The sequence below is a fragment of the Ornithodoros turicata genome, chromosome 2, assembly GCF_037126465.1.
Source record: "Ornithodoros turicata isolate Travis chromosome 2, ASM3712646v1, whole genome shotgun sequence".
In the NCBI taxonomy this organism is placed as follows: domain Eukaryota; kingdom Metazoa; phylum Arthropoda; class Arachnida; order Ixodida; family Argasidae; genus Ornithodoros; species Ornithodoros turicata.
The window spans coordinates 45113318-45137518 of NC_088202.1; the positions used below are offsets into that span (position 1 = coordinate 45113318).

Genomic DNA, 24201 nt, shown 5'->3' on the forward strand with positions numbered 1-24201 from the left:
TGGCTCGAGGGGTGTCGAATCTGTGACAGTCGAGAAGAAGGTGTGGCACATCAGCTACAACAGCGCAAGTGGGGCATTTGGGCGACTGGAGAAGACCCATTTTACAGAGGAGTAGAGGTGTCCTGGCGGCATTAAGGCGTAGTCGGTGTAGAATGGACGTTTCTTGACGCGAGCAGTGGTGTGTGGCAACGAAATCCATCGACGGGTCGATAGACCGGAGATGGTCGTTCAGTCGGACAGCGTCCTCTTGAAACTGCCGAGTGCCGAATGCGGGGGCTCAGCCCATCAAGGGCTCTATGTGCGCCAGTGACTTCAAGTCCACAAGCGGATATCAATAATTCATAGTGTTTTGGCCCCTGCTTCCAAGGCAAAACACAATACGAAGACTTCCAGGCATGACCATATGGAGCACCTCCTTGTTCAACTAAAGCTTAACTCCTTTTCGGTGTCTTGAGTTTCGCAGGGTACCCGCATCCCTGGCTTCATACCAAGGAATGAGCTGTCCATATGGCACCTATAGTCACTGCCCTTAGTGACTCTGATGGTGGGTAACTCAGTTGACGGTTAGAACGAAAGGAGCCCGGAGCAGAGCAGTAATGACCACGTCTCCGTGGCTTAAAGCTGCGATGGAGATAAATGAAAACGAGCCACGCATTCATGTCGTTGTGGGGCCACGACGGTCGATCATATCGTCCTCCCATAATATGTTGAAACCGACCGGATAGCAAATTAGAAATGGAGTGTGCTGGAAGTTAAAGGGGCCGCGAGACAGCCGCCAGTTTATGTTGGTCGCGTAGTCTAACAGTTTGTTGCTCATAAACCCAGCACAACAAGCTATATGCGTGTGACAGATCACTCTAAATACTTTTAATGCACTATTTAACTATGAACCGAATATTTTATTGGAAATTCGGCCATTCCGAAGAACTCCGAATTACACTCTTGCATATGGTGCTACATGCCGAAAATGCCGGTGCCCGATTGCATTCCCCCCCCCCCCCCCCCCCCCCGTCTGGGGCATCACGTTTTCGTTTTTCCTTCATCTCGTTTCCAGGTGGAATGAGGGGAATACCGCGCTGCGGAGCCGCTAGCCTTTACTTCAGGGGAAGACCTTCCCTTGTAACACTTTTATTCCTGGTTCTAGGGGCTTCAAGTACACGTGGAAACCTCTGTCGAGTCAGAGAAAGGACAACAAACGAAACGAAATTCTCTACGTTCTCAATGTCCTCCTACTAAGCTGCCCTCCTGAGTCATTATAGATGCCAATTATTAGAGTCGAGCACATTTTATTTCCATAACAAATTTATACAGTGCCAAAAATACTCAGAAATAACGGGAATTTTCGGCATGTGTTTGCGGCACGTATTAAAATGCCGAAAGTATCCGAATGTGTCAAAACATATAAATGCCGAAAGACACCCGCCGAACCTTCCCAGGAATAACTCCCGAAAACGCGGAAACCTATTTACAAGGTATGATTGTACAGGCAAATAAGCCGTAGCGCGTCAGTCAGCCGTAACGATACAGCAGTCAACATCATGTTTTGTCCGTAATGGAGTAGCATGAGGTTGGCCATGCTCAGCAGGCCTGCTACTTTGCATTGACGTGGGTTAGGTACCGATATCTGCACAGCAAACTCGCCGTCATTGGTCGTAGTGGAAGTGCTGGCTGTTTTAGTTCCCAGGGAAAACAACCAGTTGCGTACAGTGGGTACAAGGAGGCGTTATTGAGACCGCTCTTTATATAGAATACAACGCATTGCAATCACAATGCGATCTCAACAGTTCTGTACTCAGAGTATTGATCGCCATTTACAAATCACGTGGTCACAAAACGCTCCCCAGAAGCTATAGTGTTCATGGATCAACGTTAGGAAGGACGAGACTAGTTCCCAACAGTTTCAATACGGCTATCTGTTGATCCGTTTCGAACGTGAAACCTTGTACAGAGATATGGAGACCCAAAACTGGTAAAACCAATTCATAATAGCCATCAAGTGCATTAGTGGATGGAACATGTGCCTTACGAGAGCTGTCTTCTGCGAGCTCCATTAGGGGGTATGCGCCGTGTGCTGAAATATCGGAGCTTGCTAAAAATCAATTCGTGCTCGGCCGACATGGTTGCGTGTGAAAATAACCGCACAAGGCAAGTTAACCTCGTACTCCCTCCCGGGAGACTGCCGAGCGGATAACGTAGCATGTTATCTGGAGATTACTTCTCTGTTTCGTAAAAATTTTGCAGGTCGTCTATACGCTATGCAAGTAGGTCGGCCTTTCGCGCAGCCCCTCAGCTTTTCCTTTCGCCCTCGTGCACTTAGAACGGTTGGATTGGATTGGATCGCTCTTGAATAAGGTACCACCACAACTACACGTGAGGTTTCTTCATCTTTTTCACCGTAGTGTTGTGGTATAGGTTTCATCATAGTTGTGGCCCGTCTTCGAATGCCTCCTTATTGCAGCTTTTTTTCGGTGGATAGACGCTTTCTCACCGTGCTTTCTCCAACCTTTTCTTTCTCTCATGCGCAGGGACGTACAGCTCCGGTCAACCTTAACAATAACACTTGAACAAATTCGGTCTCGTTTCCGAACGCGATAACAGCCACCCTTGGGGCACTTGGTGAATGTTAAGTGAACAAAATCCTTGCGTTAAACTAACAGAATAATTTTGTTCAATTAAGATTTCCTCATGGCCCCAAGGGTTGCTGTAATCGCGCTCGGGAACGAGACCACATTTTTTCCAGTGTTATTATTAAGGTTGACCGGAGCTGTACTGCTGTAGCGTATTGTTAAGGGGACATAGGACATACTTCCGTTTGTAATCTCTACGTTGCTCGTGCTGCGTGTCCGATACAAAGAAATATGACGTATACATTGCCAGCTTGGACTCAGTTGTTGTTCTTGCTGGGTTCTATGTTGCGCCGATGATATGGTCGTGCCTATCCTCCTGTGTTATCACCTAAATTGTACTGACTTTAGAAATAAAGGAAGTAAAAATCCAGTACAGATTTACCTTCTCTGCTGCCTTTGATGTTTACTGGCCACTTACCCCCCATTCGACCATGGGATAAATGGTAGAAGCCTCTTACCTGAAAAGGGAAAATAATAAGTGTCAACTGCATTCTCAATACACACCTACAGCATCACTCCATGTCTCTCTAACACAGCCCTTGTGCCACTCACATGAGGTTCAACACATTATTACCTGCAATTCATCATTCCCGAAGTCATGGTGGAAAACAACACACAACACAGAGGCACATTCATTTACTTTACGGACCACGCAACGTCTTGACAATTGATTGATTAACTGATTTGAAATTTACAAGCGCAAGGGAACTACCTTGCAAGGGCTGGATATGGGATGCAATACTCCATTATGGTAACTTCTCTTACTTTGGTAGACGTTTAATTCGAACAGAAAAACGTGAACAACTAGAAGAAGGATCCTTCGTTGCCCACAATAGGGAGGGTGTGTGGACTCTACACAGTGCCTTGTGCTCGAACCCGCACCCTTTACCATTTCTAGCTCTCAATTTATCTCTCTCTCTCTCTTCCTCTTTTGTGGTGCTAGAAGGAGGTGAAGAGAAGACAAAGATACAGGAACGTGCATGAGTTCGAACCGTGACTTCTCAACGAAGTGTAGCTCGGGTTCATATCGCCAGAAAAAGAAGAAAAAAAAATGAAAAGAACCAGCTTCCATGGCATAGTGGTTGGAAGGACCGCTTTCCACGCCGAATCTGGGAGGTGACGCGGGATCGAATCGTCGCCACGGGCTGTGCTGCCCGAGGTTTTCCCGCGTACTTTCCGAACGAATGTCGGCACTGTTTCCCCTGAAGTCGGCCCAGGACGCATAGGAACGCCCATGCCCCTTACTCCCTCCTTGTGTCCTCTCCCCATTTTTCTACCTCTGTGCGCAACTCATAGCGATAGCTGCTTCGCAGCGCTAACACGGAATTTAAAAAGAAATGTCGAAAAAAAAAAGATCTCGCGCCACTTCTAAACTTTGAGTGATTGCCTTGAGAAACGGGCGAAGGAAAGTTGTGAACTAAAATAAATATACTAAAAAAGGGCTTCAACCCACTAGAAGGAATGGTGCTCCCCCCCCCCCCGCTCAGGGCCCTTCACATTGAACAACACGAATCTGTCAGCACTTTTGATTTAATTCGGGAAAGTATGTAAGAAACGAAAAACAACATCTCTTTCTGGGTACCTCGCAGATTGCTATCAGTGGAGGAGCCCGAAAGGTGCTCCGCGTTAAATGGGCACTTACATTCATTCCCGGAGTGTTCTCTAAAATCAAGACCCCAAAAGACAAACAAGAAGGGGGTCCAACTGTACGGCGGTTGCCGGGAAGGAGCAAAGACCGATTTTCCACTTCTGGAAGGGGAGAGGGGAATTTTTGGCAGCGTTACAGGCCTCGCAGAATCCCCCTTCATCTATTTTCTTCACTTCATTGTCTTCGGAAAAGGGCAACGAGATGGAATCGCTCTGCCTCCCTGAGCTGCTCTACTGCAAACAATTCCGTGGAAGCGCACAAGACAAACTACGACGCCGCTCAGAATAAATAAGTGGAAGGGATAGCCGCTGGCCCGGAAGCCCCAGAAGGCATCCTCCTCCTACAACAACGCGAAGGGTGATGGCAAATAATTTTTCTCGACCTCGTACTTTTCTTTTGCTGGCTGAGGTGCACCGCGGAAGGACGGCGGCGATTCGGTCCGTCGCATAGGAGACCTCCCCATTTGGCTGATATGCGGTTTCAACGTCGTACCCTTACCACCCTGACCCGGAACGGCACTGAATTGAAATTTTTTATGCTCTTGTTTTGAAGGTGAAAGTAGGAGAACGCCGAACGGCCTGCCCTTTCACTTTTTTTTTCTTTTTTGCGGGACTGCTGTTGCGAGATTATTTATGTAAGGGGTGATCTTCTTCATGGTGAGGCTGAGGTTTGGGTTATAAGCGCAAAAGACGACGATAGCGACATCATCTGCGCTTCATCGTTAGTGACCTCGATGCTTAGTTACGATTCCTCCGCTTATGGAGCTTGTGCGGTACGTGAATGGCTCTCTGCAGTAATGATGTAAACTACTTTACGTCGTCAACCGTGAAGGATGGTGGCTTGCGCAAACCTCATTACCTGAGTTAGGCGAGCGCCATCCGCGTGGAGAAATATACCGGTAACATCATAACGACGTGCTTGAACTTCTGAGATATATTTCGTCAGGAATTATTCAGTCTCAACCTGAGCGGTATGGATGACCGAAGCGGGTCGGAAGCGGAGGAAGAATTGCATAATTAAAGAATCTCTCTGTCAAGGGCTATACTCATGATCGCTATACCAACGTGATGGAGCAACATGGCGCACATATATGCATGTCTGTATCACTTATTAATATGTACCGACATAATGAATCCTAAACATGTCTGGGAGAGTCTTCAAGTCTGGCTTCAAGATCTATAGCTACACTATATATATAAAATAATTATGTAAGTGGACAGTTGGAAATTTGTGCAAGTCGTCCGAATAATTTCGTGCCGACGGTGCCACTCTTGTAGAGGAGGCCACTGCTGCCCACGTGTCGTACAAGAGGAATTATTTGGTTTATTTGGTATGGGGGGGGGGGGTTATGTGGCGGCTCGGTGAATTCTCTTCACTTCTCGATTCCTAAATTACAGGTACATCTGTGGCGTTAACGTATATCGTACGTGATATGGAATGGTCGTTCAATATTACATTTGTGGTGGTTGTGATCGTACCAACCTGGCTGGCACTTTTCACCGTTTTACGGATTTACCTGCAAGCTGCTCCTGCGGTGACATTACAAGCAAGCTCTACAGGAAATAGCAAACAAACGGTGGAATGTTGCAATGTTTCATTTCTATGTGCTTTATTTATTTATTGCAGCTTCACGTTATAGTTATAGTTCAGTTAGTAATGTTTTGAACGAAAATATTCTGCATGTTGAAGCGGCATTCGTTATAGAAGCCGCACAGCTGACACAATCGCGGGGAGTAGAAGGAGCTGTGTTACGAAACCTTTTTGATGAAGCAGCGCGTGGGTTTCTTACTTCGTCGACTTTAGTGTGATGTATGGATGCATCGTATGGGGGAAGCACTATCGTAATTAAACGGAACACAGAGGGTTGGCCGAGCGACACATATAGCCAAGTTTGTGCTGAAGACTGGGAGGTGTTGGGTTCGAATCCTACCACCAGCTGTGGTGTCTGAGATTTTCCCTGGGTTTTCCGGCAGACTTTTCAGACGAATGGTGGCACAGTTCGCATATACTAATCCCCTCCCCCTGCCCCCACTCCTCCCTACTGTCCTCTCTCTACAGGGTGTCCCAGAAAACGTGTCACTGAATTCTAATTTAAAAAAAACTACGCCACCTAGAATTATGCGGTCAACAGCATTTGTTCTTATTAGGTTTTTGCCACCTCCCAATGTGAATGTCATGTACTCCAAGTTTAATTATGTAAATATTTGCGAACTGAACTCGGAAATTTGCAAAGTAAAGGTCACTTTTTTACCCCACGAATATGAAGAGGGTGCCGAATTCACTCAAATTCATGATAATTCACAGTGATATTCACGAGTTATCCCATAAAAAAAAAAGTCGAATTTCGTGCTTTTTGGGAGCACCGGACCATTCCGCGCGATGACTTTTTGAGCGCAATCGCTCTCAGTGCGACGAAAGGAGGTTCCGAAGCCAGCCCACAGAGTGATAGTAGAAAAAGTAACAGTTCCTAAAATTGGGAGAGGGAAAGCATTATCCCAGCGAATGTCGGACGTGATAAGCCGTGCCTGTTTTATCTCTTTCTGCGATGTCGTGGAGGGCTGGGTTTCCAACTTCCTTTCGTCGGGCTGACAAAGATTGCGCTGAAAAATTCATCGTGCGCTATTCTGTGCGACCTCCGTAGAGCATGATGTTCGGCATTTTTTTCCCGATGGGATAGCTCCTGAATATCCCTGTCAATTGTCATTAATTTAACTTAATTAGACACGCTCTTCACATTGTTGGGGTAAAGAAGTCACCTTTACTAGGCAAATTTCCGACTTAAGCACGCAAACATTTACATAATTAAACTTACGTTACGCGATTTTCACATGAGGAGGTGGCAAAAACCCAGTAAGAACAAATGCCATTGACCGCATGACTCTAGGTGGTGTAGCCTTTTGTTATAATTCAATGACACGTTGTCTGGGACACCCTGTAGCCTATATCTATCCGCGTCTGTTACGCCGCTCAAAGCCACAGTTGCTTCGCGGCACTAACATATGGAATAAAACAAACCTATAGTCGTGTTCAACTTAAGAAGGAAAAGAAATCTAGTCTGTCAACTACATACGCCGTTGGACATAAGGAGGAGCAATAGCGCGCCAGCAGAAATACTGCAGCGCCACCGTGCGCCATCAGTAGGGGAGCGCACTTTCTGCCGCAGCGTAGTGTCATGATTACATTATCTGGCGCAAGGAAGGAGCGCGACCCCACTTTGTCCAGCCAACCTATCCGCGGCGCTGTAATGTTTTGAGAGCTGACGTACTAGATTTCTTTTCCTTCTCAAGTTAAATAAGGCTATAGTAAGAGAAGCACCCAATTCTCGCAACCCTTACACGGTGAAAAATTTGGAAGGTCATGTGACACCGTTATGTGGAGCGCATATTTACTCAACGAATCATCTCAATTTCTAGCTACCGAACCGTGACAGAGACGTACACACTGCAAAACGCTGTTTTGAGTGTGCCGACGCTCGGAAAAGCAAACACCCCTTCTCGTACTATGTCTGCTCGGAAATTGTTTCCGTTGGTGACATTTGGGACCTGGTTCCTGTCGCGGGAATTTAAATTGCGTATCCCGGGACACATTTTCGTTGCCCGCTAACCGTATATCAACGTCGTATTGAATGTGTGGCAACATTCCTCGTGGCGCATCCTGGGGTCATAACGGTTTTCCTTATCAGGACTTTCAATTTTGGGTGATGTATAGTACATGCGGCAGAGAAAATGGGTATGAGGAGCAACAGAAAACGACAACAGACACATGGGGATGATGATGACGATATGAGGGGCTGGAGTGACAGCAGCACCAACGATAGTGTATGCGGGAGTAAAACCATCGATAACATAAAAAGTTGTCCGTCTATCCTTGTGCATATTTGCCAAGACTCAGGGAAGTGTCACCAACAACGATTATATACATCACGTTCTAGCCAGTGTTGTACCCGTTACCGAAATATGGTATCGCGATACCGATACTCGTTACTTGAGTAAAAAGTATCGAAATACCGATAACGATACTTCTTTTTTAAAGTAACGAATACCGCTACCGTTACTAAAAAAAAGTAACGCGATACTTTGCCCAATACTTTTGTTTGAAACACGAAGATAATGCAACATAGAAATACTGTATCGCTTACGTAAACAGTTTTGCAGTAAAAAGACAGCAGACTTTTATCAATAGCTCGTTCTGGAACTCGTCTTCTGCCATCCTTTCAGGCCGTGGTCTCTCCGGCAGTTGGCAGAGACCAGTATGACAATTACGTTAGTGTCAGGCCCACACACCCTGGAGTCCGATTACCAAGGAATCCTATCCGAAGTTAACAATACCACAGTATATGTGAGCGTGACCCAGTGCGACACGGCAGCTAAGCAGTGGAATCCAGAGCGTACTGTCAATGACTTGACCTCTGTTCGTTGACCTCAACTCTTTTGTTGTGGTTATTTTCTCCAGTTTCTATGAGAAGCAGTGAACATGCGTTTGGTATAGTAATTCTATAATTCCGGTTACGGAGCGCTTGGACATGTCCACAGGCTTATTGTCGAGGGCTAGGCGGACCATTGACAATGAACAAGAGTGAGAAATGTCGTCGGTGAAGAAAGGGTGGGGCACTAAAAAGTATCGGTATCGGTAACGATACGGAGATAGCGTTACCATAAATTTGTAACGGAAATACTCTTCCGATACCAATTTTAAAAAGTATCGCGATACGCACTCCGATACCGAAAAAGTATCGATTACAGTAACGGCGTTACTTGTAACGGCGATATGTACAACACTGCGTTCTACACATAAGGCGATGAGGACGTGATAGAAAACTTGATCTTAAATCAGAGGATTCTGCAAGCGAGCTTTTGTAAACATCATGTATGCAACGTATCCATGAGTCTAAGGTTGAGACAAGGCAAGACATGAACCCCTTGTATCGTCAACCCCGATTCACCAACATCAACCAAACTCCGGGTTTTGTTGCCTACGCCATTTGCTAAGTCCTATTTATGTGGTCGATGCACACAGGGGGGTGCATACTTCTCTTTACATTATTTATGATAATTAATGAGCAACGCGGTGCAAGCGTAGAAGCTGCTTAGACGCACGGTGTTCCGCGAAGCACGCTAAACACGTGCCGCGTGGTGAAATTTGAGCGCACGTGAAAGAACCCTCATGTGGACAAAATTAATCTGCAGACCGACCACTGTGGCGTAGCTCATCATCATAGTTGATTTGCGACTTAAAGCCACCAATTATCATCATCATTATCATATGGTGACAAAAATGATAATTACCAGATTACTTCTCCCGATAGCAGAACATTTCACCGTCCATTGAGCAGCGTACATATCATATAACTTTCATTAAAAAGAAAGAAAGAGAAAAGGAAAAAAAAAAAAAAACAGGAAACTCTGTTACCGTAAGTAGTGTAACTGCTTTCTAACGACGGAATCTGTTTTGAGGGTTTCTGTCAACTTTCCACTGGGGAAAGTGAATTCTCGAATAGGAAATTATTGATGATTTGACTGAATGGTAATACCACAAGGATTACTGTACTGAATTTCGAACCGCATTAAGCACCTGTTATGCGTTGCCCAACCGGCGACAGAGTATCGGAACTTGCGCGTCTTGAACTAAACGCCGGCACACGTACCGCCGGATGCGTGGTAAATGTTGACCTATTTTACGTACTATTAGTGCCTAAAGTGCTTTTGAAGCGAGTATTTCTAGTTCATATGTGAATTCTAAGCAAAACGCAGAAAATGAGCAAAGCTCGTGAAAGTGCAAAACGAAGTGTAATAGGTCAATTCGTTACTTGAGTAATTACGTAGTTATGTCAGTAAAAATGCCGCATAGCCCGCATATCCTGGCAGCTAGCCAGGCGGCATACAAACATTATGTGCCCAATACCCCTTGACCGGAGATGTGCCAGCCAGCGGTACAGTGTGCTTGTGACGGCTTGTGGGGCCCAGGTCTTGGGGTGCCAGATGTAAGGCTGTGGCGCAGCGTAGGCGCGACGTCCCGATCTTCCTGCTTGTGCGATCTTTGCGGGTTCGCGTCGTCAGCGTCCTCTAGAGCAGTGTTTCCCAAAGTGTGGTCCGCGGACCCCTGGGGGTCCGCACACAGTTAGGGTCCGTGGGGGTCCGCGACCGTCGCTCACATTTCAGTGAGGATTTTCGTCCCCACAAACACGCGCTCGTACATGCTGCCCGATTTCCAAACACCCAGAACTTCCAAACTTGCTACAAGGATGCTTCAACGGCTAGCTTCTAATTTCTGATAGAAAAGTCCTGCAATGCACGTTTGTACGCGTCATACACATACAAACAAGCAGAAGAAACCAGTCCGGAATCGTTTCTCAAGCTGTATCGAAAGCACGCAGCAGCTGACGAGGTTGCTGGTTATGCACTGGCTGTGACGATGTGTGAGTGTGTGTGTGTGTGTGGGGGGGGGGGGGGGGTCCGTGAATTGTTTCTCATCGCTTCCGGGGGTCCGTCACCGTCAAAAGTTTGGGAAACACTGCTCTAGAGGGAAGTGTTTGCGTTAGGGGAGGGTGGTTTTGTGCGCCGTTGGGGCCATCACCCTTCTGTTCGCGCTGTCGGCGGTCTCGTCACCATCGCCGGCGTCCCGTCATAAGCGAATTCATATTTTGTACATATTTTTTCCCATCCATGATCATTTATCATTCATTGCCTCTCATTTGTTAATAGCCGCAATTTGCATCGCCCTGTATCGTTGATCTTGTGTTGTGTATGTTATGTGTGTGTTGTGCTTGTTGTATAGTACCATGTGAAATCCGTCTAGTAAATCTCTCCCACACAAAATATTCCGAACACAATGCTCGCTTAGGAAGAGCTGCTTCTTTATGCAGGGTTTGTGCAAAAAAAAAAACCTAACTGACATTTCCACACGTAACTCGTTGCTTCTTCCGGAGGAGCTTCCGGTAGCGCAGAACGGCACATGTATACGCGAGCTAAACCTACAGAAAGATGACGAAAATTACACTCAGTGAAACATGCTATACCGATGTCAACGCGGCAGTTTCCGGAGAGTGGTGTACAGGTACTGCCACTTGTTGCTCTCCTGGCGGTACCTGCACACGACATTTAGGAGACTACCGCGTTGGCATATGTATAGCCTGTCCTAATCCACGGAAGCCGAAGTTTGCGATATTGATTTTATTATGCTGAATTTCAGTTTCACGATTTCTCTGTACGTTCCTTCGATAGCTTAGCTCGCGCGAATGCGACGTCGTGCGACACCTAGTTCGTACGGTGATTAGGCAATGAGTTACTTGTGCAAATGCCGCTTAAGTGTTTCTGCACACACTCCGTACTTCGCGAGACCATTTTGGAATGAAGTCCTATTTCTTTCGAACTCTCGTTAATGCCATCCCCTAGAACAAACTTCGTATGTGTGGCGCTGTTGGCATATACATGGGACGACCGAGTTCCATTCTCTTTGGCCTGGCCCAATTTTTAGTGGTGTGTAGTGCAGTTTCGTTGGACGTTTCTTCGCAAATTGAAGGATCCGATGGACCACGAGGAATTTGGCGGATGGGTTGATAAATACACGCAGATTTTGAAAAGACTTTGAGACCTGAGGTTACATGATAACTATCATCACATAGCGTTCCGAAGCGAGCATGTTGCATCAATATACTTCTAACTAAACAAAGTAGCAACAATTGATAATTTTGTGTAAGGGTAATAACCAACAACAACAACAAACACACTGATGATGATGTATGGGGAAAGCCAAAACCAAACCAAATGGCACTATAAGTGCAACAGTGACTACGTGTGCAGCTGCTATACCCTCGGCTGCAAACTTTCTTAGTAAAAGTTGTGATAAGGAATTGCTGCTTAAAACCTGCAACTCCTACTGCGTTCTTTAAAGACTGTAACAGTGTTAAAAACACGTGGTGTGCTCACACGGGGAAACTCTGTACCGCACTTTCATAGTTCCAGCTCACCTGGGGACACACTATACTGCACATTCAAAGTTCCAGTCGTCGGGCAGCTGCCAACGCATCAAATTACCTCAAGCTGAAAATTCGGGGCTTTTACAATGCACCTCCATAACAAGTTCTGAGGCCTCACAGAAAGTGCAGCTTGTGCGTGTCAGAAGGGTGATACTACTAAGCCGCTGTTATCCAACTGCTCTCGCGTTCTGTGTTTGCGATGCACTTAGCATTAGAATGGCAACACTGATTGTGGAAGCATCGTGCGAGCAAACGAGATTCTGTGTGCTTCAGGGCGCCCACGGTGAAAAGTGTCGCAAGTGTTGCGCCTTAATGAGTAAAATAATTGGCCTCAGTCTTAACGGTTGAGGCGGTCTGGATTTCAGCATTTTCAGCAGAGGGCCCTTTGAGAAACGAGGGATGCTTGCTGAGTGATGCAGAAGGCGTTTCTGTGTAAGGGTCTCCCAGTACGTGTAACCCATGACGGCCGCTTTCAAATCTATATTATATATTTGAGAGGAGTCTCTGTGACATACATTGTCGTGTTTGTAAAGAAACGTAGGAAAAAAGCTGTGTGCAACAGCTTGACAAGTCCCATCTTCTGTAGGTGTAACCCGATGAGTTTGAACAGGAATTTGCATAGATACCCGTTCCAATGAGCGTGTGTTCCTATTTCTAGTGATTAAAAAGTTTAGAAGTGCATTTAGGTCAGGGCATTGGTGGACTGGTGATGATATGAAAGTTTACTAAATGAAAAAGGAAATATAAATATCAGCCAGACAAAGGTCGGCGTGGTATTAAAAAAAAAAAAAGAAACAAGCAATGGTTCACGCAATTTTGACTCATCGTTCCATTTCACCACATTACCGTCAGCAATGGGGTAAAGTATGGCCCCTGTCGATGAAACTGCAACCACCATCATTAAAATAAGGTTATGACAATGAAAAAATGGCTAGGAAGCTAGCGAGCTGGTGAATGTGATGCATAATGTAAAACCCCGAGAATAGGAAACACGAAGGGACAGACACAACACGAAGTCTGAGTTCTCAGACTTCGTGTTGTGTCTGTCCCTTCGCGTTCCCTGGTTAAGGGGTTTTACATTATGCAAAATAAGGTTGTTGTTGTTGTTCTGGTGATGGAGAGACAATTCTCTCGCTATTCAAGTAACTCCAGCGAAAATCGTGACAGTACTTATGGTGTAGTGCTGACAAGAGAGAGAGAGAGAGAGAGAGAAAGAAAGAGAAACGTTAACCAATAAATATGATCCTGTACGCTCTACACAGTTAGGGTCTGACTTCTTCAGGTTAAATGTCCTTCCTGAGTGAATCGAGTGCTATTTTGAAATATGAAATTCGGGGTGAAATTCGGGTGGTACTGGTACGATCGGGTGCTATCTGGTTTCCTTTTTCTTTTTTTGCCCAGCAAGCGGCCCGTAGTTAGAGGTGCACATATTGATCAAACATGCACTCTCGCACATGATGTAACGGTACACATGCTTCGCTTATTTTGTTGCACCCGGATAATATTTTCATCAGATGTGTGTACAGATTGCTACATCGTGGATGATACAACGTAATGCCTGATTGGAATTCGGCGAGAAATCGGGTTTAACCAGAATCGGGCTTGTATTGTGTAAGCGTCCTGGGGTAGCCAGTACGAATCACATCCCCATCACCGAATTGATCCGAAAGTGATTCGGGAGGGAACAATCGGGTGGAATCGGGTTTAACACGAAAAGGTGAGACCCTGAATACACTGTGCAAGCAGGTCAGGGGACTGCGCATAGTTCTACCTTGCTCCTCACCCTCTTTGTAAAAGCTGAACACGCATTGCTTCAAATAAGGCCTCAAATTACCAGTATAACAAGTTTCACATCATAGACAACACTGTGTCCAGTAGCTTGGAAATTTATTCACCAGCCGTATGGATCCCTACGTCACCCCCCCCCCCCCCGCCCCCTTCAAGTGGATAAAACTGTCCGCTCGTTGGTGGTAGCCTAGTTCGTGCAGAAGACTAGGTGGTGGGTTCGTATCCTACCACGGGCTGTGGTGTCCGAGGTTTTCGCTGGGTTTACTGTCAGATTTTCGAGGCGAATGTTGGCACAGTTCGCCCTGAAGTCGCCCCAGGACGCACACTAACCCCCCTCTCTCCAGTCCTTCCTACTCTCCCCTCTCAATCTATCAACGTCTGTACGCCGCGAAGCAACTGTAGTCACTGTTGCTTTGCGGCGCTAACACGGAATAACAAAGCTCTAGTGTGGTCTTGTTAGCGGTAAAAAATTCTTGCGTGTTGATGAATGTTCGCGTCCAATGCCCGCAGCAGAACACAATGTTTCAATCCACATATGTTTCTTTTCTTTTTTTTTTTTTTCGTTTCTGTAACTGCTCATGCTGCCAACTTCTGCCCCCTTTCCGTCAAAACACCTTGTTCTAGATTCGCACGATGTGGTCCAAACGTGCCTGAAGCTAGACAACATCAGCCATTGAGAGATTTCTTTTTTTTTTCTTTTTTCTCTGTATTGGGAATTTATGGTTGCGGTTTTCCTTCAGCTAAACGCTTGAGCGCTCTAGTGCTTCAACGACAAAGGGGAGCAACCCAGACACCCTGACCTTCCTTTCTTTGCTGCGGTCCCAAGAAAGTGTGGAAACCGATAATGTGTGGATGCTTACAGCTACACCACAGAAATCGGCCCCCATGACACCGTGAAATGTATCAGGTGAAGTCTTCCTGTATCCTATTTTCGCGCACGCATAAACACATTCAGACAAACACATCCGTCATGAAAGCTGACCTCCGTCCCATCTGCCTTCCGGAGAAGATAATTACGATAAGGCTAAATTGCTACTGAGTTACAACTCGGTCGCGGAAACTGCTTTCGTCAGATATTCTGCGTGTTGGCGGCGGCCCGCAGCTGGTGCGCCGGTATGAACCGCGGGTCGCGGATATTGAGAATAATGAACGGGCGCCGATAAGCGTGCATTTATCACAAGTCATGGGGATGCGATATGAGGATGTGATATAAGGATGTGATATAACCCAAGCAGCAAAATGTACTGAAAGTCGAGGGCAATAGGGGTGGACGGGTAGGTGGAAGACCTTGAACAGACTCGTGAAACTAAGGAACATTGATAAGACACATACCGTCCACCCCTATTGCACTCGACTTTCAGTACATTGTGCTGCTCGGGAAGTCGCACGAAGTGTGGCAGAAAATTCAGACGCTGCAAAGCCAAGAAGCTGCCTATGTGTGTACTTGCGAAAAAGCAACAATCCATGCGGTGAAGTGTATCAGCTGATAGAATCGCAGCAACCGCGGCGAGGAAATGATACCGACGGCGACGGGCAGGGAACGGAAAACTTGGGAAACCTAGGTCTATCGTGGGGCGATATCCGGCCTGATAATTTCCCAGGCGAAGTCTGTGACTTTTTGTGGAAGGCGGCCTCAGGTGTTCTACCTATACGCGGGAGCGCTTAAATCGGTAGGGTGCTACCAGTGCCTCCCTTTTTCCGAATTGTCCCAACATCGAATCAGTGTCCCACGTATTACACGTCTGCGTTGTAGGAAGAACGTTTTGGACTCTCGTTTGTCGGGTTTTCCGTTCCCCTATCGTTTAGGGTACCGGATCAGGGACAGGTTTGTTCTTGTGCTTGTTGCAGTGCCAAGGTACGTCTTTTGGAAGAACAGATGCAGAGCCGTAGCTCAAGGCAGGCGCCTTCGCGTTCAGTACCCTCTCCTCATGTCGTTTTACAAGTAGGTAGTCATTTTCTTGGAGACCCAGCTTGTTACACTTGGAGAAACAGAGTTCCTCTGAAAGTGGTCGACGCGGTACATTAGTGTCCGCTGCGGCCGTGTCTCCTTGCATTACCACTGGCTCTCCTGAGTGGCGTTCTTTTGTGAGCTTCGTTGCGAACATTACGCGCGTTTTGGCTCGTTTGAAGCTTGTTTGGCTAGTATAGTGTACAGTTGCGTAGTGTAAGCATTTTGTGTATTCAGTTTGTGCAACGTTATATTGGAATCGTATTGAAATTGTATCGAACTTGTACTTCACGAGGTGACTTGGCCATATTAAATATCCTGAAGAGACGTATGTCATGAGTGATGAACATATCCTGTCTGTATTATGTATCACTAGTAGTTTTTGCTATTCATCCGGTACTGTACGCTGAGAAGACTTAAAGCACCTCCATATCTCAGAGTGATATATTTCACTCATCCAAATAATCCCCGGACATTCCATGGATGTCATTGCATTTGACTGGACTCAGTGAGGTAATTCATAGGGCGGCTTGAAAAATAAAAGTCAGGGAAGATACTACGCAATAATTTCAGCTGTTATCATAATCGTTCTTGCAACCATGTCTGTAATTTAATATCGAAATGGAGAGAAAACTGAATTTCATCAACTGTGACAAACGCGCTTTTTTTTCTGTCAGTGCAGCGGTGCATGTTCATCATGTAAAGTGGTAATTAGTCTACCAAAGTATAATAGTGCCGACGGACAATCTCGAGCAATAGTTAACCGCAACACAATGCCACGGTGAGTTGTTCAATAGCCTTCTCTGTACTCTCGGCGGTTCTCTTTCCATACGCATAGATGTGGCTTTCACAACGCAGTTCAAACACCGCGGCTAGGGTACACCTGAACAGTAAATGTTCAAAATGTCCTCATCGACTACCACCGACACAGTTCAGAGAGAGCAAAGCAAGCCGCTCAGCTCTGCCGCGGTTTTAGGTCCTTGTAGTAATAGCAACCCCGCGCAGCACCGTCAATGGCCGCAATCATTTCGCAAGCTCTTGACGTCGACTGGCCTGCTTCAGCTCCTTTAGCCTCAACGATAAGTTTTGCAAAAGTGCGGCTCTTGTGTCACAGCAATGTGATTTACTGGGACTCATTTGTACTACACCACATGTGGTCGACTAGATGAACTGCAATTCCCGACAGTTGCAGTGCCCCTTCATGTGCGGTATCTCACTTGCCATGTGTCATCTCTGCGTGCGTGGGTATGTATATGCTTCAGTTCTTTTTATCCCATATCCCACTCACATACAAGCCCACCTGTCCTGAGATATAGGGTATTGGAATTCCTGCGGTGAAACACTTCGTCCCATCGTCACGCACGTAGCTGTAAGTGACGGATCCTAGGGGAATGGGGGAGGGGGCGATCGCCCGCCTAAGAGCATTAGGCTAAACATTAGGTTTCCTCCTCTCCCCTCCTCCGCCACGCGCTTTGAGAAAGACACCGCCCTTCCAAAAGTGTGGGTCTAGATCCGCCCTTGTAAAGCTATTGTTGTTCCAGGGTGAAATACCCGATGTTAGCGTCGTCATGTACCTCCTTATTGTTGTTCAGTTTTTTCTTCTTTCGATGTACCTAACGGTATCATAAGCATATAGACCACTTTGCTGTTTACAAACAGGAAGCGCCATCTGCATATGCACATGGTTGGTGTGGGCAAAACACACTGGACGCAGCGTGTGAATGTTTGAATGAATGAACGCAAGTGCGACATCGGCCGTGTTGCACTGCAACACCGCTCTCGACTGTCTCCTTCCACAGTACCCGAATAACTTCGAGCTCTGAAGGAATTAGAGAAGTGTCGCTACAAGACGAAGTTGTTTATGAACGGTATACAACATGACGGTCCCTTTCCGCTGCACATCGACAACTGTACAGCCAAGCCACACAACATGCCGCCGATCACAATCCCATTGTACTTTATCTAATATTTTCGCCGTGCCACTTCACTGCTGATACTGTGCAAGAGTACAACTCACTGGAAGCACAAAATTACTTCACCATTTACGAGCTGTTTTATCGGGGCGTTTCCCTTCTCTTTTTTCTTTTCCTTCACATTAAACAAATCCCCCCCCCCCCCTCTCCGGGGCGTTTCTGAAAACAGCGCTGATTTGCTACCGTGCACCGATTCACGTTGACGTCGTTTATATAAATTTGCACCCAGGTATCGTAAGGGAATCTCACAAAGACGATGTCACGGAATCGTCAAAAAAAGAAAGGAAATAGGAAAAGGAAAGAAGGAAAGTCAAAATGATTCAAACACAGATTGACAATCAAACGATTTCTCCGTTCTGAGTTGCGCGGAAGCTGATAAAAAGTGATTTCGCCACCCTTTCCCCATCCAGTTGTTCACCCGAAGGATACACGGCGCTTTGTGGTATGCAAACCTTGCATGAAAACGATCACTCCTACTGATTGCTGTTTTGCCCACACCAAGCAGACGATCTGCTGCAGCGCCACCGCAAGGGTGTGACAGGCGCACAAACTGGTCATATGACACGAGCCAAGCCCTTAACGACGTGCGAGAACCTTGACTACCGTCGTTACAGTTTCAGTTGTCCGAGAACGAAAGTGACCACCATGTATCAAAATATGCTATGACTTCGCCAGCGAATGCTTCACTATGGGGAGTCAGTTGATTGTCGAAAGCGATCGAGATGTGATGCATTCCTGTCCTCACGCTAACAACAAGTACGACGAATCGTGTCGTGCAGAAATGAATGCCCATTTGTGACGGCAAGGTAGGTCCACTTACTCATTGCGGAAGTAGAGAAAAAGAAGAAAGAAAAACTTATCAGCAGGGTACGAACTAACACGTTTGCAACTTCAAAAGATTGGAACAGAGAACCAGTTTTTCTAGAGTGCATATTTAAAAATGGCTCAAATCAAAGCGTCGGTTTCAGACGTGGTTTAGGGTTCTTACGTGGTTTAGGGTTACGTTTTGCAACATTTTTGAATGTCTATGTGAAAGAATGTCTACCAGTCGCTCACATTCACTCACTTATTCACTCACTCATATTAGAGCCATATTATATAGAGCCATTAGACTCATATTAGAGCCTGCAGACATATGTCTACAGCTATGGGGTAGCGTTCCATTCCTAGAGTGGAAAACCTCCCCACTTCACCGTCAGAATATAATTGTTGTTGCTGTTGTCTACCAAGGTAAGGTGCTCACAAGCACGACACCTCAGGCTCAGCTCATTTCATCGATGACTGTACTTGCATTCGTTGCTTTTAGCGTTATATCTAGCCCGCTAACTTGTTCCCAAGGGTTACCATGAAATCTGCTCTCGACCGACTGGACAACTGCAACTTTGACGTCGTAAAAGTGCTGGGTCCTTGGCCACCTGACAAGAGGGAGGCTGCCTTGTCAGGGTTTGTGACAGTTATTCAGAGCTGTTCATTTGAGTCTATTAGGACCGTGTGATTAATTGTGCGCCACGTTAACCAGTGATTTTGCCTTTGGAAATTTGCAATTGAATGTGTATTTTTATTTTTTGTGTTGAAAAAAAAAACTAGCCATAGGCACATTCTCAGTGGTCTAGAGCTTCTGATCTGTAAATGCAGAACGGACGTTGCCGGTCTCAAATAAACGCAGAACAAGAAATTCAAGAATGTCGACTGTCTCATCTTGCCTCAACCCTCGGGGCAAGACGAGACATCGCGTGAGGCAAGATGAGACACGCCGTGGTAACGAAATATACAAATTAGCTTTTGCAATCCAGGCACACCGTTGTACCCTTGTGTCATCGTTGACCCGCCTGGATAATCGGCCATACTCCACTGGAAAGGTTCTTGGGTGCTGGCCCGCAAATCAGCTCATACCTGCCAAGCGCGCCCTTGTGCAATTTCTCGTCTCGACGGACCTCTTTGACACTTTGTGACGCTCTTTGTTTTTTGTGCATACTTCGCACGTGGACTCTCGTACACTGTTGCTTTTGGTGCAAAGTTTGTGGTGATGTTTTCATCCATTCTGTTTCCATTCCGTTTCAAAGTGTATCGATTTGTGTAGTTTCCCTTTCTTTTCTGAATAACGCGTCCTGGAGTAGCAGGACCCGAGTGGCTCGAGAGTAACATCTCAATTTTTCCTTTAACAAATCAATCAATCAATCCAGGAAGACAAAGTAAAGCCCGTGGGCCCCTACACAACCCCCTTGAGCCCTGGCCCACATGATGTGCAATAAAACCACACAGAACCCGGTGTGATTTTGATCCGCCGTCCTTTATAAACAGGACACCGCCAGTGTGATGTGTCGCTGGTCGCTCGCTTTTGCATGCGCTTCTGCCTTGCTGAAAGCAGAAAAATTGCTGTAAAATCCTAGGCAATACGCAAAAAAAGAAAAAAGAAAACAGTATCTTTGAGGAACAAACATAACGCTACCTAATAGTTGATTTATCTGTTTCTAAATTACATTAATTTAAATTGCATTAAACTTAAATTACATTAAATTGTCGCGTCTTGCCCCGTGCATATCATCGGATGCATTAATTTTTCTGTTCAACACCGGATAACCAAGAGAGCCTACATTTTGCATATATGTAGAGGAATGAATAAAGAAATAAGATTTGGACTTAGCCTGACAGAATAAACCTGAGAAACGCAGCTGCACAGATGATAAGGAAATCGCGCCTTTTGGGTTGGTCTTTACATTCTAGGCACAAGTAACCGTTTTTTTTTCTTCTCTTCAACGCATATACCAATCCGGACAGTTCTCACGTGCAATAAAGCGGGCATGCACAGCCACCTATGAGTAAAGTATCAAGCGTACGGAGCAACGCGCCTCTGAGACAGGCGGCGTTGAGCAAAAAATGTCGCATCGTGCCCCGTGTCTCATCTTGCCCCACCTTACCCTAGTTATCGCGAAAGCGACGACTTTTTCGTTTCTGTTGTTTCCCTTTTTTTGGGGGGGGGGGGGTAATCTGTTTATGGGAGTAGACGAACTCGTCGTGTGACGAATTCAATCTCTCATTATTTTTTTCGCCAACATAAACATCAACATCATCATTCCCATGATGAAACCAGTGCTGTAGGTTTTCTTGTGAGGATTTTCTTTCACAACTCTTAAACATTTCTGATCTTTCGAAGTTGGAGAAAGAAAAATACGATGGTTTAAATGTTCACGAAAAACGAAGAATGACGATACTTGGTTCTTCTGGGAAAGAGACTGTTACGCTCTAATGATTTCACACGATTATTAACGTTTTCGACGGCGCCTAAGATTATGATGTTCGCAGCAATGCGGTGGAGCTTTATTACTCGCGCAGACATGTTGAATACCAGATCGACATGCGTACTCCAATAAAACCACGTTGCGCGGCGTTAGTTTTGTTGACACACAGAGTAAAGCACGTATAATGCATCCTTTACGGCGAATTTTATGTGGGTCTCCCTCCTCCGGCGCGAAAATTTGGCGCTTAGTATTGTATAGCGTCCAAGATTTGATGCATAATTTCAGGTGTGCTCATATCCCCGGAAGTGCGTGCACATTACATAAGTTCCATTTGCATTTTTACTTACGTTGCAATGATAATGACCAGTGTAAGTAGAATGTCCGCTACTGCAACCACTAAAACGCTCTTGGTGACTTTAATATGCGTCTGAAAGGATCACGTCGTCTTGCTTAAAAGAGAGATAAACTGAAAAAGTCATTGGAAAATGGAGCCGTCCTGACCACGATTTCTGCAAGTAACTCACTTAGACATGTCATATGTATAAATGCGAGGACACGTTTTATTATCGTTAAAACCTTTGCAGCAACTAGATCCTCATTGATTGATTGATTGGAAAAGCAAAATATGGGTGTGAGTCCCGACAATGTCGAGACCGGCTAGTCCAACGCAGAAACACAAAGGGAAAGAGCGCACCCAATGCGACCCCAGATGTCCAAGAAACATAACATGGGTCAACTAATGAGTGAGTCCCGTTAATGAAACCATAATTGAACACATACGAGGCCACAGCCTCATTGAATTTCTCATTGTGTGCTAGTCTTTGGTCTCCGTCTTTCCTTCCACCGAAGGCCCGCATGGAGCTTGACAGCGCAAATCGCTGTGCCAAGCATCTCTATGGCGTGTGTCAGAGCACCGGGGAAAGCACATGGCGCGCAAATATGTGCCCGTTGTAGACAGGACCTTGTTTCCCCGGGGACGACTATTTTCGGGCAGCCGTTGTCTTGTCCTCGACGTGGCTGCCGCCGCCATCAACGTCACCTCGGCCTCTGCATTCGAAGCACGGCTGGAATGCCTCATTCGGGAGTCTCCGTACGTAGGGGATGAAAAGGAGACTGCCTCGTGAGCAGCACGCCCCAGCCACGCACTGGATCGAATGTGGGTAAAGCTGCATGGCAGACTCTCCGTCCTTATGCATTCCTTTCTCGGTGCGTGTGTTTTGGCCCCGTGTTGCTTTTATAAAACAGATGGTTCCGCAACGTGGAACGTTTAGAGAATGTGATAGTGACGCAGGTTCTTCGCTGCTCTCTAAGTGTCAATATCGGAGATATGCGTTTGCCGTGACAAAGTTTAGTTGAAAATGCCTTTTTTTGCGCCACGCAATTGCGCCGTGTTCTATAGGTTCCCCTCGTGATGTTGACGACGCAAATATAATTGCGTAAATAATGCGACTCTTTATGCGAGTTCATAAACCCCATAATGCCCGTTCCACCGTCATTCATGTAGCTGCTGCTGCTATTGGTCAGCAGCTACAGTGCCGTAGGATGGGGCGGCGTAAAGCCCTACGTAGGAAGGCTTGACGCGCGCGCGCACACACACACACACACACACACAAACATACACGCATACACACACACACGCAAACACATAAACATACACACACACACACACACGTACACTCGCGCGCGCACTCACACGCACGCTCGCTCGCACACACGCGTACACGCAAAGAGTAATAAAACCGTTTCGTCCAAACGAACGAAAAAAAAAGACTCAAAAAGCTTAAGTACCGTAGCAAAATCAACGCCGAGTAGTGTGCAACATACATAAACATACTTGCTGGGAAAGCAGACAAACATGGCAGTCAATGACGGGGAAATTACTTTTATTTTGTAATGCATTACCGTTACTAATTGATTTTATGCTTAGTAATGCAGTAGTAATGCCATTGCTTTCGTCAAGTAATGACATTACTCTGGCATTGCATGTTTACAGAAGCCTCTACCACAGTTTGTGGTGTTTGAAGCCCGTTGTTCTGTACAAAGACCTGATTACTCGCTTATTTCGTTACACATTTCGAGTGACAGTAATTAGTGTGTCTGCAAAATCGCTGTGTATCAATCGAGAGATAAGAGCAGTATATCTTTAATGTAAATGAGCAACAATAGATAAGATTAATTGCCGGGAAGAAGGAGTTGGTGTTAAAAGAATCCACATGGGCTCTGTCCTTCCTTGTGACCTTGGTCGGTGACAGAAATGGGCGTGAAAAAAAAAAAGAAAAAGCACCTTGGGGATTTTTCTTGCCTGTACCTGGCACAATTCATAAGTGGGGGCTTTAGACGATACCTGAATTTTCATCTCAAGTAACGAGTAATGTTGTTACGTATCTACTGCTAAAATGCAATGGCATTACATCACTCCTTACGCTTCACATAACGGAATGCATTAGCATTACTCATTTTCGAGATGTAATGCCTTACTGGTGATACATTCATTTTAATGCGTTACACTCCATATCTAGTGGCAGTGGAGTGGATCTCTGATGCGGGAATCCTGACAGCGCCCTCTTTGCCGCATGTTGCTGGAGATTGTGCACTTCAATGAGCGTATTTCGAAATACCCGTATTACGTCAACGAAAATAAACAGTAGTTATCTTGTGCAACGCGTCTGCTTAAAATCCCTGCACCGCGGCGTCGTGAAAAAAAGAAAGAGAAATGACGCGAAACTGACGTGTTGGAAATCATTATTTTGTACTTCAACATTAAGCGGAACAATAAACATGACGTTAAAATACTAAATGCTAACAGTCTTTCTAGGCAATATCTCAGGACAAATCAAGAACGGTCAAGAACGGTTAGGAGCATCTGCTTTTGTAACAACGAGGCTTTTTATTGAAACACACCTGCTGCAAACCCTTCTTCCACAACCCCCTTTCATTCCTTACCCGAGCAACGTGCCGCCAACCTATAGGCAGGCAGACCGCGCGAATCCTCCCCCCCCCCCC

At 45.9% G+C, this 24201-nt stretch overlaps 1 protein-coding gene and 1 long non-coding RNA gene across 3 annotated transcripts in view; one reads left to right on the forward strand and one right to left on the reverse strand.

Annotated features, from left to right (window-relative positions):
• The window catches only part of LOC135385347 (hemicentin-2-like), a 527311-nt gene that overhangs the window by 324274 nt on the left and 178836 nt on the right, over positions 1-24201 (reverse strand). The window lies entirely within an intron of this gene.
• The window catches only part of LOC135383409 (uncharacterized), a 62903-nt gene continuing 57135 nt past the window's right edge, over positions 18434-24201 (forward strand). For both annotated transcript variants that reach the window (XR_010419856.1, XR_010419857.1), the window contains exon 1: positions 18434-18765. This is a non-coding gene — a long non-coding RNA (uncharacterized LOC135383409). The remainder of the gene's footprint in view (positions 18766-24201) is intronic.